Here is a 16,081-nt window from a genome sequence, read left to right on the forward strand (position 1 = left end):
ATTCATTTGTGTGTGTGTGTGTTATATTATGTAGTAAACTAATTTTAACCAAACTTACAAGGATTGTTTCTTGGGTGAAGGACTTTCAAAGTTGTTCAAAGACTTTGATTCCATGCAGAAATCTGGTTACCATGGTAACCAAAAGGAATTATAAGAATAAATTTAAAACAATTCTTCTAAAGACAGACCCACAAGGCCTAGAGAATAGATACTGTGCATAAGGCGTTGTCTGGAAGACTATTAAGTCTATTCAAATTATAGCTCTGGGGTCAAAATTGCCCGCCCGGTGGTCATTACTTTTCTCATTTTTTTCATATATAGTAAAAGCTTAAAAGATATTCTTGTTTTAAGGTACAAGGCTTAGATCTTTGATACTTGGTATATGATATAATCTATAGGTCCTCTATCAAAGTTGTTCAAAATGCTGGTGGGATTTACATGCCGCTATTTTATTCTTGGAGTACATACGGGTAGACATGTTTTTGCGACAAAAACCCTTTCTTGTCTTCTTCTCTCTAACCGGCTATAATTTAATTATTAATGAATGGAATTGGTATTTAGACACAATATTGTCCAGCTTTCGTAGGCCAAACTGCTGGCAGGATTTCGTCATTACTTCCCAGGAGTGATCAGTACAATACATATTTGTATATATCGCGGGCACGTTCTGCTTCGCTGTACAAAGTGGCTGACAGAGCTTAACATAGAAACATCTTGTTCCACTTTCAAAGGTCAAACTGCTGGCGGGATTTTATTGAATCTCCTCAGGAGTAATCAGTACCATCCCCATTTGTGCGTATCGCTTGTTTGTTCAGTTCTGCTGCATAAAATGGCTGTGGCAAAAATCTACTTTCACAGTTCAAACAGCTGTTGGGATTTCGACATAACTTCACAAGAGTGATCAGTACCATACCTGCTTGTTTATATCGCAGGCACGTTCTGCTTTGCTGCACAATGGCCATGAGGGCTTACAATAGACTATTTTCCCCCAAAATTCACTATGAAGCTGCATGCGGGATTTGATGAAACGTTACTAAATTGATCAGACCATGCCAAGTTGTGCATACCATTGGCATGTCCTTCTAGCTTTACATAATGACTGCCAGAGCTTAAATAGAAAAATATTGTCCAGAGTTCAGAAGTGAGCAATACCAAAAAGTTCGGAGCGTAACGTCTACATGCATAATGAGGCGGAGTTTTCCATAGTGAGGCGGAGTGTCGCGCGAAAATTCAAGTGCTTGTGGCAAAGGTCAAGGTCTTACTTCAGTGTCAAATGTCACAAATAACAAGATAGAACATTTATATGTGAGTATATTTTTTATATAATTACATGGATTAATTTTAATATTATTTAGAACAAATACTCTCTATGGTGAGTTTAGATGTATTGTGCAAAATGAAGATCAAAGTCCCAAGACGTCAAATGTTAAATAAAAATATCAAAATTTGTTTGTCCGCACTGTATCTTGTTTTGAAGTATTTTGCTTAGTAATAAGAGGTTTTTTGAGCCCGCTTGCGCTGAGCTCGACATAGTTGACACAATGGCTGTTCCGTGTTTACGTGTGCTCTCGTGCGTCCAAACTTGTCCATGTCTTAACTTCTTCGAGCACGGAGTAATTGTCATATAACATTGAGCTTTTAGGCACAAATCTTCATTATGAGATTTCGTGTGATGCACATGAACCATTTCACCGGATCAGACACAAAGATCACCTAAGCTGATGCAATATCAATATTTTTTAACGTGGATATAAAGGGGATGTGTTTCGCACATCTCACCTATGTAAACATCTTTCTCCTTCATCTGAAGCTTATAGGGGGGGCTAGACATTCAGCCCATGGGCATGTCTTGTATCACCGTTCAATGGATTATGAAATTACTTGGCACAAATGTTCACAGTAATGGGACGACATGTCATGCGTTGCATCCGGGCCTCTACATTCAAAGTCACGGTCACATTTTGGGGTCAAACTATTACATTTCTGTTAAAGGGTATATTTTTTTCAAAAATTTTACTTCAATTTATCAAAATTTGTATTAAAGAATTTTGAAATTTCTTGGCACAAATATTCACGATAGTAACACGATGTTTCATGAGCAATAGCCGGATCCCTACCTTTAAGACCAAGGCTTAACATGGTCTTTCCAGTCCTTAATATCTTTATCTTTCTAAGGATTTTGAAATTGCTTGTTCAATGGATTTGAAATTACCTGGCACAAAACCTCAAAGGACGAGGCCTTACTTTGAGGTCAAAGCATAGCAAGGCCCAAGGAAATATAATGTCATTCGAGAAGCGCCCACATACCTTGATTGATGAAAAATTACGAACCGGACACGAAATATACCGTGTAACATAGCAAGCCCTGTATTGATTTTGTATTGGGAACGTTTTGTGGTTTTGAAATAATGATCAAAACTATACAAAAAATTTCTGTTGACATAAGCACTGGAGTTTTTTTTATTCCATTTCTGTAATGAATTTATTGTTGGTAACGGAAAATAGAATAGAAGGCCCATGTGCGTAACCATACTTTTGTCTAACAAATCCTTCGTTCAATAGGGTTTGTCACACACATTTCACAATCTTAAGTATGAAGCTTTATCTAGAACTAAGTTATTTTCCACACATACATCACTATCATTTTTAAGGAAGAAGAAAACAAAAACAAACAAGAAACATAAACATGCCGGTTCAGTCTTATAAAGACCTAATGTAATTCATTGTATCAGAGCAGGCAAGGCGTTTTTCCAAATCAGGTCATAACTGTCCTAAAGTTTCCGTGTGGCTTTTTTCGAATTCTTTAACAATACGTATCTTTATAAGTATGTTATAGTTAATTGTTCATGAAATGAAACTGCGTTTCACTTAACTGGTAACTAATTGCTTATGATCAGAGAACAGACATCATTTGGGTTTTCGTAAGGAACTAAAACTTGCGTACAGTTAGTTTATCGAAACAAAATATCATGCGTTTATTATGAAATACGAAAATTTTTGGGATATATACAAATGATTTGATAATTTTATTCTTGCAATTAGTTTTGCTATTAATAATTAACATGTGGGTATTATAACTAATCAAATATCTGTTTCAGTACATCTGTAATTGTATTCCTTTTAACATGTATGTCAGGTTGCCGGTGGCATTTGAAGTATCAAATACCTCAATTATTTCTCCTTACTATGAAATATACCATCATACTCAATTATATCGTTTTGAAATGATAGCCGCTATTGATACATACACACGAGTAATCTTAATGTTTTTCTACAACCAATTTATTTGTTGCATGTGTAGATCTAGTATTCTCTGAAAGTCAAGATCCGTATCTTAGATTTTTGAAAAAATAATTGTGTGTGCTTCATGTAAAATTTCCTCAGGAGAGATTTTGTTAACTCTATTACAAATTCTTCTTGTTTAAGTATTATTTCATTTGAACTTGGACAAGGAAACATACATAACAAAACCTGGACTTTGGTTTTTGATAAAGACTGTCAATGTTTTATTGTTGAATTTCCCTTAAACGATTGGTACCTGTCTTATTATTTTTTTACAAAATTGATTTATACTACGACAAAAAGCACATTTATGTCAAAACCGTCATACCCGACACTGTTCGCCCACAACTGAGTACTCGTTGGTACCCATAAATACTGAACGGCCCCTAGAAAAATATTAACAACTGAAATCAAATGTCGTAAATCACATAATTTGAACCTAAGCAAGAAGTATTTAGAAAGGATACTTGACAGAGTTGAACTACTTTAACGTGCAAAAATCATTTCATTTTTTTTGTATTCACGAAGAAATATAAACAGTGCCTGAAAAGAGAATTTTAATATCTGAGCAACTTCACTAGAAAGAGAAAACTAAACAATCTGAGAGTTTGTTTCTGGAACTCCTCAAAAGTAATTATAACTTTTCAGAAAGGCCACTTATTTTAGAATGGCCAATGAGATTCCTAGATTTCAGTTTATATTGTTAAATTTATCAATAACATTTCCACTTATATTTAGTTTTAAGTATATAGTTTTCCCCTGTTAATTTTACAGGAAGATCAAACAGATTTTAAACGGCGTTTTGCCTCTGTCCACTAGGGCTCGGTAAATCCTCATACCATAAAAACAATTATAAGATATTACCGATTGCATATAAGTTTACTACAAGGTACAAGGGGGCATAGAAGCGCGACAAAAATGAGCTTCAGAAATTAGACATAGAAATTAAGCAAGTTCAACTTTTTTTTATTACATAATTCTACATTATTGTTATCCAATGTTGTCCTTTTACCTGTAAATCATGGGTCACGGATTATTTTCAAGTATGGAAAGTCTTATATGCCATTTACTCAGTCTAAATCTATGTTAGATTCATGAGATTCAGAGAATAACCTCCTTATGATCCAGAAAACATATGAACCGAGTCACGACAAAACCAACACAATGGGTTTGCGACCAGCATGGATCCAGACCAGCCTGTGCATCCACGCAGTCTGATCAGGATCCATGCTGTTCGCTTACAAACCCTATAACAAGTAGAGAAACCGAAAAGCGAACAGCATGGAACCTGATCAGACTGCGCGGATGCGCAGGCTGGTCTGGATCCATGTTGGCCGCAAACGCACTATGGTGGTTTTGTCATGACGTGGCTCATATACATTTGTATTTGGTTTCAAATCAATGCCTTCAATTGTGCTGAAGACTAAGCAATAAAAGACTGTCAAATAATTTTTCGAGATTAATGTTCCATTAGTTGTTAGTCTAGCTAATAACATGTATGCGTAAAATCCCAAATAATTCACTTTCTCTGTTTCCCATATCGTTCTAATTGTGGTAAATTACCCAAACTTGGTTTAAACATATGAATTCAACAAAACACTAAACAAGTGAACAATGCTTACAAAGTACCTTTTGGGATCGGGTAGAAAGCTGCAAAGCTTATGCAAACGTGAAAAGCATTACAATGCTGTTCACTCAAATCAGTCTTAGAATAGCACAAATTATGCTTCTCAATTTATTTCCGAGTATAATTCTTAATTGTTTTGACTTTTATTTCCGTTTTAAGTGAATAATCCATGTTAAAAATCAAATTTTAATTATTAGGCTTTATTAGGCTTTTTTTCTGCAGTACAGTTGCTTTGACAAAGAATGTTCCGAGCTCACAAAGGGCTAATAATCAGTCAAAATCAGTGTCAGCGTAATGGTTCATGGATAGTGACCTGCATTTATTGTCACTAAAATAAGTATTAAGATTAAAGTAAATACCTTCAGTAAGTTTAAAAAGGGCCATGATTCAGTAAAACCTACCTTATAGTTATGTTTATTTTGTTCTGGAACTTTGTTTTGGAAAGTGACATCCAATTATGATCCCGAAGACATGCTTTTAGTTTCAAGTGAATACCTGCAATTCACATGATTATTAATCTTCAATGATGTTACATGAAAAAATTAAAGCAAAATTTTGTTGTTCAAAATGGTCTATGATTCTGTCTAAAACCATGCTAGACTTATTTGCTTTTTACATCTCCTACTTCGAAGGATCTTAAAACATTTGTGAAGGTACAAGTGAATATTTTAGTTGCTCATGAAATTTAAAGCTGTACATGCTAGACTTTGCCCCCAAATATTTAACCTAAGTGGTAAACCAACTCGGACACTGACACCGAACAGAGAAGGATAGCACAACTATTTTTCGAATAGTTGAGTTAAAATTTCATGATGCTCTAGTCCTTTATAAAGCAAGTGACATGAAGCCTTGAAATATACTAAATTTTATTTGTTCCATTTTTCTTCACACATTATTTTATTATCAGACAGTAATTTTTCCTTACAATTTTGTATTGAACAACAACAGAATCAACAACAACAAAAATGAATACGTATAATGAAAATTATCAATGTGTAAAAATTAATATATTAACAATATATCTGAAAATACATGATGAAATTACAGCAATACAAAAGAAATATAAAAAGGATTTATATGATGAGAAAGAAAGACAGAAATATTTAGTTATGACTTCAAAACTAACTATTGACTGATATTGAAAAAAAAAATTATCACACAATGTTCATAACTTACTGAATTATCCTCGAAATACAAAGACCTTCCGTCATATTCTGTATATAAAATGAGCCGCGTCATGACAAAACAAACATAGTGTGTTTGCGACCAGCTATCAGTTTCTCTACTTGTTATAGAGTTGGTAAGCGAACAGCATGGATCCTGATCAGACTGCGCTGATGCGCAGGCTGGTCTGGATCCATGCTGGTCGCAAACGCACTATGTTGGTTTTGTTGTGACGCGGCACAAATATATGGTGTCATAAACAAACAAACAAAACCTCACTACTAGCAAAAGTTGCAATAGTAATTCTTAAAATTCGTTACGTATGAAATGAAAGATACCATTATATCAATATATATATGTAAAACATAAAATACAAACATAAAATACATGTCTAGCCCATTCAAAACAGAATTACAGGGTCCTGTTTATTTCTCAGGGAGGACAACTCCACAACATTATTACAGCAATTTACTGTCCTAAGCACCGAAGAGTTGTCTCCCTTACCAACACACACAATTATCACACTTTAACAGGTTTTGTTATATATTTTAAAACACATGATCAAAAATAAATGTATATTAAAAACTTAATGTATATTAAAAACTAAACTATCACAACTCAATATCAAAACAATGTGTACTATAGCATGAAAATCATTATTGTTTTCAAACAGCCATAGTAGGAAACATAAATTCCGCTTTTAGCCCAGCAATCTGATAAAGAAGAGATCCGTCGAGAGAGCAATGATATTAAGTCAAATACTCGGTTTGATATTAAAAGAGATAGGGCACAAAATGGGCGCAATTTAATGAAACACTTCTAATATGTTACAAGAATAACTCTAAGTAACATGTAAGTAACATCAATGTAACGCATATAAAGGCTGTAACCCTTAACGTTACTTATATGTGTTTTGTAATCAATCGTAAAAAGTAAGTAGAAATGTTCATTACAATCCCAGTTGGCGTAACAATTGTTACAATGCTGTAACAACTATGTAACAACCTTGTAACATCTAAGTAACCTTACATCAATGTAACCTTATTCATTCCGATTTCTGACCATTTTTAAGGCTTGTTACAGCATTGTTACAAATTTTTCGAGAGTTGAGAGTGAAATGAAAATTTCACAGATAATTGTTACAAATGTTACAGGTTGTTACAAGTGTTACAGCACAAGCCTTAAAAATGGTCAGAAATCGGAATAAATAAGGTTACATAGATGTTACAATGTTGTTACATACTTGTTACAGCATTGTTACAAATGTTTCGCGAATTGAGAATGAAATGAAAATTTCACAGATAATTGTTACAAATGTTACAGGTTGTTACAAGTGTTACAGCACAAGCCTTAAAAATGGCCAGAAATCGGAATTAATAAGGTTACATAGATGTTACAAGGTTGTTACAGCATTGTTACAGCATTGTTACAAATGTTTCGAGAGTTGAGAGTGAAACGAAAATTTCACACATAATTGTTACAAATGTTACAGGTTGTTACAAGTGTTACAGCACAAGCCTTAAAAATAGTCAGAAATCGGAATTAATAAGGTTACATAGATGTTACAAGGTTGTTACATAGTTGTTACAGCATTGTTACAAATGTTTCGAGAGTTGAGAGTGAAATGAAAATTTCACACATAATTGTTACAAATGTTACAGGTTGTTACAAGTGTTACAGCACAAGCCTTAAAATAGTCAGAAATCGGAATGAATAAGGTTACATAGATGTTACAAGGTTGTTACAGCATTGTTACAGCATTGTTACAAATGTTACGAGGGTTGAGAATGAAATGAAAATTTCACAGATAATTGTTACAAATGTTACAGGTTGTTACAAGTGTTACAGCACAAGCCTTAAAAATGGTCAGAAATCGGAATTAATAAGGTTACATAGATGTTACAAGGTTGTTACAGCATTGTTACAGCATTGTTACAAATGTTTCGAGAATTGAGAATGAAATGAAAATTTCACAGATAATTGTTACAAATGTTACAGGTTGTTACAAGTGTTACAGAACAAGGCCAGAAAATTTGAATTAATAGGGATACATAGATGTTACAAGGTTGTTACATTGTTGTTACAGCATTGTTACAAATGTTACGAGAGTTGAGAATGAAATGAAAATTTCACAGATAATTGTTACAAATGTTACAGGTTGTTACAAGTGTTACAATACAAGCCTTGAAAATGGCCTGAAATCGGAATTAATATGGTTACATAGATGTTACAAGGTTGTTACATAGTTGTTACAGCATTGTTAGAAATGTTATCAGGGTTGAGAATGAAATGAAAATTTCACAGATAATTGTTACAAATGTTACATGTTGTTACAAGTGTTACAGAACAAGCCTTGAAAATGGCCAGAAATCGGAATTAATAGGGTTACATAGATGTTACAAGGACGTTACATAGTTGTTACAGCATTGTTACAAAGGTTACGAAGGTTGAGAATGAAATGAAAATTTCACAGATAATTGTTACAAATGTTACAGGTTGTTACATGTGTTACAGCAAAAGCCTTGAAAATGGCCAGAAATCGGAATTAATAAGGTTACATAGATGTTACAAGGTTGTTACATAGTTGTTACAGGATTGTTACAAGTGTTACGAGAGTTTGGATTGAAATGAAAAATTAAGGCACAAAATTGTGTCAATATGCAAGGGAAGAAATTCAAGCACTTGTTACAAATGTTACTTAATTTACATGCGTTACGTAGGTGTTACTTAGTGTTACGCTTGTAACAAATGGCAATAGTTTCGTTAAATTGCGCCCATTTTGTGCCCTACGTGAGAAAATGTCAAAAACAGTTCTGTATATATAGCCATTTTAAAATCAATATGTTTTTATTCAGTAAAAGATTAAGAGACAGCACTTACCTTATTCATAGTGAAACATATAATTTATAACAAAAATGAAATATAATAATTAATTTATTGTATAAGCAAGATAAAAAATATCAGAAACACATTGCTTCACAGAAAGTACTTATAAATATCACAGAAAAATTAATTGTTCTTTCTTCATCATCGTAAAAAAATGTTCATTTTGTTTCCATACAAAATTGGTTTATATACATACATTTATATGTGAAATGCCGTAATCACTCAACAATTTTGAACAGTAAAAAATCAAGAACACGTTCAGATTAGAAATCAAAAAAAAGAAAACACAACATATATTACAGCAAAAGTAATTGATTTTACTTCATCTAAAATACGAAGATCATTTTCAATATTTTTTGCCTACCAGTATGCTAGAGCAGAGAAAATAATTGAACAGCAAGCTGGGGAAGCTAAACGCTGGCAATGAAAAGCTGTTCAAAACTACGAAAATGCCAGTACTAATAAAACAACAATAGCCGATGACTTAAAATTTAAATGAGTGTGATATAAGTGACATCAGGACAAACTTTTAGTTAATAAATCGCTGAAATAAATTTTCCTTTAAATAACAAATTTAATTTCTTTGAGAGTAAGGCTATAAATTTATGCTAAAACTAATTTAAATGTGAAAATAAACTTCTATCTTTTGCTATTTCTGTTTCTTAAGTCATTAAGAAGAAATCCTAATTACTTTTATCTGTTCGTACATACACAATTCTGTGCTTATTTGTTTGAAGGTCACTGAAACGGCTTTGAAAGCAGCCTGGTTTGCCAAGAATTCAAATATGGCAAGACCAGAGATCAGTCCTACATGAACGTTTACATCTACTTGTGTTATAATTGTCTTTGTTATCGTTAAAATGTGCCTCATTTGCCAAACCAAAATGTTGAACGCGACACACCAGGAGGCATTTTACCAGTGTCATTTAATTGTCATCATCAATTTGCTCTTTATTCTCCAATCTGTTCACTATTTCTTGGATGTAGTTAAACACTCGGCCGCAATATTCTCGATGATCTCTGTTTCTATCTGGATGCCACTTCCGCCATAAACGTTTGATAACCTTTTTCCGATCAGTTTCACCTAATGTCCAAGCATCTTTTAACATTTGTCTGATATGTCTAAAGTTTTCGTCAATAGGAATTCCACCAACAGGCTCAGTGTCATTCATAACTAATTCTCTAACCTCCTCCAGTTGTCTGAGCTTGAATCTATACAGCCGGTATATTGGAAAAGTTTTTTCTTAATTGCTTGCCCTTTATATCTAATGAATGTTTTCAATCCTAACACTCTTGTCTCACGATCATTTGCAAGGCTCAGCCTTCTCTTCTCAATGTTAAAATGAAATCTACAAATATATGACATAGTTATAGCCAATTAAAATTACAATTAAAAAACAATCAGTTTAATGATTGCAAAATAGTTACAGTCAATAATAGCAAACTTCAAGGAAAAATGTATTTATTGTCGGAATCATACACCGTAACTTATCATTTCCTTATAAGGAAATTATTGGAAGTTATGTTTTGGCGGCAATAGTGCACCAGTTTTTCGTAATTAGTTAAACGTGCATTCGAGGTCTATTTGTCAAGCCGTTTAGATGCGAAATTTAAGAAAATATTGAATTATTTTTGACTATATTTTACACAAAGTTTGGTTTATGTTTTTTACAATTGTTTCCTTCTTCAGGGTTATAAACAGCCCGAAGAAAAGTATAAATGTGTCTTATGAGCGAAATAAATATTATCCGTGGACTTTTAAAACTCGATGAGCACATTCACTTAATGATGTTTTAATTTACTATATATTATCATTCTGTTTGCATATATGTATATGAAATGAGTTTATTTTAGAAAAGATCTGTGCCTTTTTTGCATTCATAATTTTCAAAATCCGTAAATGACTTAAAATTTTAGACCGCTAAATTTGGGTTTAATGCCAGGTAGGCTGGTCTTGAGCCTGGATTTATCCTTCAACAATACTTCCCCCTCCCATGTCGGAGTAGGGTTGGGTATCCCACTCGCGGCAACCTGAGTTTCGAACTTTTCAAAAACGTCCTTTTTTGTACAACTCGTTTATACAGTTATAGAGTATATTGGAAGGTCATTTTTTATTATTTTTACACGAACTATTTGGCATATTAATCAGGGACCATAGCTATGCATTGAACTGTCCGCTCAGGACATACAGATAATCATTTTATACATCTCCTTTTGGCATTCATGGCTTCTATAAAGTTTTGTTGAAGTCTAGGAAGCTGGTGCAGTGAAATAGTCCGGAACCAAATATGACTATGTATACATACTGCATAACTGATCATGGGCGAAAACTGTAAGTTGAATAGTCCGACCAGGACAGGCAAATGACGTGCGTATTTCCTAATAATATTAAATCTTTAATCAAGGTTTCAATGAAATCCCAATCAGTAGTTGCCGAGAATTATTGCGAAAACGAATACGAACGACCGGAAATAAGGACAGACGGATGAACAATTCCAAACAATACTCGCAAGCGGATTTCATTACAGGGGGATAACAAACTGGAAAGAGTCTAACAATACTGGAAATACATTGGAACTTATTGGGAAATAGACTTCCAAGATTAAAAAGTCCTATTTGATAACAATGGTACAATGATTACTAGAATCGGATGTGTTGCCTGGTAAACAGTATAGCTGCCAGATAGTGTTGTTTTTTGTTGTTTTTTTCATTTTTAAATATAGGTTATTTAAAACACTGCCCTTGCAATGTATATGTAACTTTAACTTTAGTGGCATTTGAACTGATTGTAACAATGTTACGTCAGGATTAATAAAATTGTTATATTATCAAAAGCAAAATGTCATGTAAAATATCAAATGGAGGACTCTGTGATGGATTCATAAGGATTGCACTTCAAGTCAATGAAAAAAGCTTTCATATCAAATTTTAGGTCAATCAAACTTATAGTGTCGAGCCTATTAGGCATAAATATTAACAAAGGGCAATAACTAAACACATGAAGTGCAGAGTACAAGTTTTTGTGCACTGCACTTCTTCTCAATGAGATCAATCATGCCATGAAGTTTTAGGTCAATAGCTATCAAAGTGTAGGAAAATTTGCCGGGATAAAAATAAAGTGTTATAATAAAAAAGGGCAATAACCCAAAATCATGAAATACTGAATACCGGTTCTTGTGCACTGCACTTCTTCTCAATGAGATCTATCATACTATGAAGTTTCAGTTCATAGCTTAGGAAAAGTGGACAAAAAGAAAGAATGAAAATTAACAAAGGGCGATAACTCAAAACATCATGAAGTACAGAGTGCTAGTTATTGTGCAATGCACTTTTATTCAATGAGATCTAGCATCCTATGAAGATTCAAGTCCATGGCTTTTATAGTTTAGGAGACATGGCCCGGAAAATAAAAGTATGAAAATCAACAAAGGGCAATAACTTAAAACAATCACGAAGTGCAACGTACTAGTTCTTGTGTACTGCACTTTTCTCAACGAGATCTATCATCCTATGAAATTTCAAGTCCATATCTTGCATAGATTAGGAGAAATGGCCCGGACAAAATTTAGTATGAAAATCAACAGGGCAATACATCAGAAATAAGAAGTGCAGAGAACCAATTCTTGTGCTTATTGAAAGAAGTATGCATACCAATTTTACAGTCAATTCTACTTATAGTGACTGAGTTATGCTCTGGACAAGCCTATTGGGACGCCGCCAATATTTGCATAAAAGTTTACCTCTTTCAAGGCGACACAATAAAACGTTTTCAGCTTCTGATACTCTGAAAGATTAGTGTAAATATGAAAGACAAAGGTCAAGGCCACTGTTGTTCAGATGGATTATTAACGCCATGTCATATTTTAGCTTTTTCGCGAATGGACGAGAAAAGAAAGGCATTTGAGTTTTGCCGCTGAAATGCATTGTCGCACATTCGCGTTAGCAAAAATAATTGTAGATAAAATGTGTATTATATTAACATCATTGTAGTTTCAGTAATAAATCAATTTGCTTGATATATTTGAAACTATTTTCCCCTGCTTTGATAAACATGAAATGTCAAAATGACATTTATCCCCTCTCCCTATTACCTTCTAGTCTTGTAAATTTTCTCGGAAAATTACGATTTATCACCTCAATTTTTCAGAAACATGCTAAAATTTTCGACTTTGAACACCGATTTAAAGCCATATACTAGTAAATGACATACGAGCAAAAATAGATAAAACCATTAGAAAATTTTGTCAGTTTGGAAAAATATTTTTTTAATACCTTCGTTTGCCAGTATTAACTACATAAAAAACAAGGCATGCAGAGAATATTGTCAATAATAATTTACATTTTTTCATGAAATGAAATCATATTTGGAATTATAGATGCATGTTTATATCATGATATGGGTATATATAAAATAACTTTAGTAAGGAGGTTATAAATATTTACTGTACGTTATCAAGATTATTATTCTATTCCGTCCCTGGCATGATATTACAGTGTGGATTATCACGTGATATTTGTTCATTTATCATCGCTTATGGGTTTTGCAAATTTTTCGTTATATCTTTTTCATATTTGAATAATAAGCATATACCATTTTAAGGTAATCATTTGCCGATTCATATAGTATGGTACATATATTTCAGATGTTTCTCTTATCCTTCTCCCCATATGCTTACAAACATTTGTGACATATCATCAGGATATTGCCGCACAGAAAAGTTTTATCCGCCATCTTGGATATGTGCCTCACAACGTTATACACACTAAAATGATAGATAAAAAACTTGAATTTGAAATAAACTTACCTTCTTATTTATACAAAGTTTTTTCATCTATTTTGTCTCTATCTCTAGGCATTCGTACATTTGTACATAATTCCTTATCAACAGCTATGAAATATTCTAAAATACATATCCCGTCATGATATGCAATATGTATATTGTCAATCCACAGCCTTAACGACAATATTTTATAATCGATATCTATATTTACAAAATATTAATTTATTCCTTTAAAATATCAATATTTAATCATGTAAACTGCGTCATTTCTTTGGTCATTAAGTGGTTTGATAATAAATATTGAGAGTGGCAGTTGTACGCGTGAAGCATTAAAATATTCAACAGGATGAAAATAAATCGTGGATGTTTAGAGGAAAAAATGAATTTTCTGTTTATTACATACATTTTTTCCTTTTTTTTTTTGCACTACAATTAGAAATACTTCCCCTAATAGTTTATGCATAGGCTGAATTTAGAAGACAGTTGTTCGGCAAGACATCAGTGAAAATACGGAAATTATGTTTCACTGCGGTGAAAAATAAATGTGTACATTGAAAATATGGAAAATGAAAATACGCAAATTTCATCAATATTTTATATATAAGAATACAATAAATTGCGCAATAATAACACAACACAATGGAGAAAGTCTTAGTAAAGTTAATAACTTTTATTACACAGCTATCACCCGTGTACAAGTGTAAGGAAAAACGACTGAACGAGCATTTCCGAGATAGAGGGGAAGGCCAATGTAAACGGCTGATTGTAAGTATTGTTTGTGTTTTTTTCTTGTAATTCAGATAAGTTTTTTTAATCGGACAATGTAGTTTCGTGTAGGATTGTTTCAGGTTTACAATGATCTAAGCTGTTACAAAAATATAATTATATATATTTTAAACCCGGGAGAACTTTTTCCCTGAGGAAATCGACAATTTGTTCAATGTTGAACTTCCAAAAAAAATTTAATGCTCCACCCTTTGGATTTCATGAAAAAAGGTGTAGAAGAAAAATATCAACCCGTAATAAGAACTTACCCTTCGTGCAACATAAAATCATAAACAATACTTACAATTCTCTGAAATGACGTTCGATCGTTTTTCCGTACACCACAATTTTGAATACGGCAGTTTGCCAAGTTTCAATTTTTATTTTTCAACTAGGTCCATTTGGGCGTCAGTTTTATGAACAGCAAATTTCACAAAAAATGAGCATTAACAACACAATAATACAACTGTGTAAATAAAGCTAGTAGACAAACTATAATTAAATTATAAATACAAAACTAAGACTAGAGATACTTATATATGACTTATAATGATGAGAGTCTAGAAAGAGATGAAATACTATTAACATGATGCAACCACATCATGATAATCCCTGACCATAAACATAAAGGAAGCAACAAGGTGCCATGACGTAACCAGATATATTGACAATCAAGTTTAATCAGGCGTCTACCATGCGTATCGATCACGTGATCCTCTGAAGCACGTGGTAGTATGTCAGGTAGTTGTCATTATCAATCTAAAACATCAGATATATTTGATGTGCGACTGTTTAAATATCCAATCACAAAGCATTTTCTAATGGTTTATACCTTTCTAAGCCTGATTCTATTTTATAAAAAAAGAAGAACAACAACAAAAAAATCTATATTGTACCGTAGAGCTTGAAGGCGTAATATAAGCGCAGCAAATATAAACATCTTCATAAAAATTTAAAAGATTCTAGGTTTAACCCACATAATCCCGATTTTGTATATTTATATTACATTAATGTTGTTCTGATTATGAAGGGATTTTTTATCTTTAAAAGCATCAAAGCCTGATGCATGTTTCATTTTAGCCTAATTAATTTGGCGTGAACGGTTTGACCCATTTTACAGACTTTTTTTTCTTACTGTCAAACCGTTACGCCTAATTTTAACTGTCATTTTTACGCACGGAAAATCTACCGGTAACACTATCGATAGTTTGGACTGATTTTTACTGCTTAAACCTGAAAGTAACTTCAATTACCTCTAAAGATCAATAGAATATAAATTTTAGTACTAACTTCTCCTAGAAAAAATATTAGATTGTACCTGTCTTAACGCATACATGCGATTTATTTCAAATTTGTACTGTCTACTCTATCTTCGGCGGACATGTTATGACGTCATCGTAAATAATCGATTCCGTGAAAGCTGGTAGTAGCCACCAGTGTGTCTAGCAGGTAAGTGTGGGTTACGCATGAAGATTAAATTAAACAAAATATCGGGGGAAATAAATCTATTCATTATTTTTTAATAAATGTGTGCATTATTAAATACTATTGAAAAGTATCATTGTATTTAACCTAA

This window comes from Ruditapes philippinarum, unplaced genomic scaffold, assembly GCF_026571515.1.
Source record: "Ruditapes philippinarum isolate M1 unplaced genomic scaffold, ASM2657151v2 ctg2444_1_1_1_1, whole genome shotgun sequence".
NCBI classification, from domain to species: domain Eukaryota; kingdom Metazoa; phylum Mollusca; class Bivalvia; order Venerida; family Veneridae; genus Ruditapes; species Ruditapes philippinarum.